Source organism: Hypomesus nipponensis, chromosome 2, assembly GCF_054491055.1.
Source record: "Hypomesus nipponensis isolate SF chromosome 2, ASM5449105v1, whole genome shotgun sequence".
Lineage (NCBI taxonomy): Eukaryota > Metazoa > Chordata > Actinopteri > Osmeriformes > Osmeridae > Hypomesus > Hypomesus nipponensis.
In genome coordinates this window covers 92,820-94,034 of record NC_140362.1, presented here as the reverse complement: position 1 = coordinate 94,034, position 1,215 = coordinate 92,820, and positions in this window count along the sequence as shown.

The following is a 1,215-nucleotide window of genomic DNA, read 5'->3' as shown; positions in this document are numbered from 1 at the left end:
AATCACAGTTACAGTTAGTGGGATGACAAGGTAATACTTGAGTAATTAGTGAGGATTTAACGTTTTTACTTTAACCAGTTAAGAAGTAGCATTGCACATGTCAGACCCTCCAGGAGTTCGCGATGTTGCGATCGCACCAATTCACGCAAATTTAACGATTCCCCTGGAATTCAGCGCAACGTTGCAATTTTAACCAATCACCACAATTTTCCCGCAACTTTGACCCATCATTGTCGTCTCCCACAACTCTCTCCAGTTGGGGTTTAATCCAGTGCCTGAACGCATTAATTTAACAAAAGTTCAATGCCTAATGAACGATACTGTGAACGCGTTCATTCTGGTGTCTGTGAACAACACGTTCACTTTTTAATTTTGTTTAATAAGGTGCCAGATTTCTAGAGACTTCCAGGCGAAAAACACACAGGGTTGCCAAACCAGTCAATCGCTGCGTGTGCTTTCTTCTACTGTCTATGCCTGGCAAGCGTGAGAGCGAAGTTGCGTAGAGACCAAGAGCGGTATTGCAGACAGATCCCTTCAATGCGAATGTAAATCCTGGTTGGATAAGGATAAAAAATTTGATATGAAGATGAAATCTGACACAGTTTCAGCGTTAAACTAATAAAATAATTGCTGTCTGTGGTTCTATATGGGCTGTGGAAATAATTTAGAAAAATTATAGCCCGCAACATATTGAACAAAAATTACTGAACTAGTTCATTTTTTGGAGCTGTGAACTTAGTTCAAAATCTTGAATTATGAACTGAACTAGTTCATGTAGAAAGTAAACTTGGTTAAATCTTTAACTGGCATGTGGCATTGAAAGTACATGCCACTGGCAGGAGGCAGGACATGCCAAGACAAGTGAAACGCCAATCAGCAGCATCGACTGTTGACAGCAAATTGCATGAACGATTACTGAGCGAGAAGTGTCCTCTCCCTTCTTCCTTACTTCTGTATTGAGTTGCACTGACTTTTTGTATACTTGAATTTTGTTGATCCAGAGGTACCTGTTTCATGTTGTGGATAAGTAAAGCTTATTTTGCTACATTTTTGTAGTTCTGGTTACCCAATTTTACCCAATACAAAAACAAATAAAAATAATTTTCTTTTAAACTTCGCAATGTGAGGGGTCTGAGACAGCCCGACGGTTAAAAGAAAATGCTTCACTTTGTTTTTGTATGCGGTAAAGTTGTCGCAATACAACGGTGGGTCACA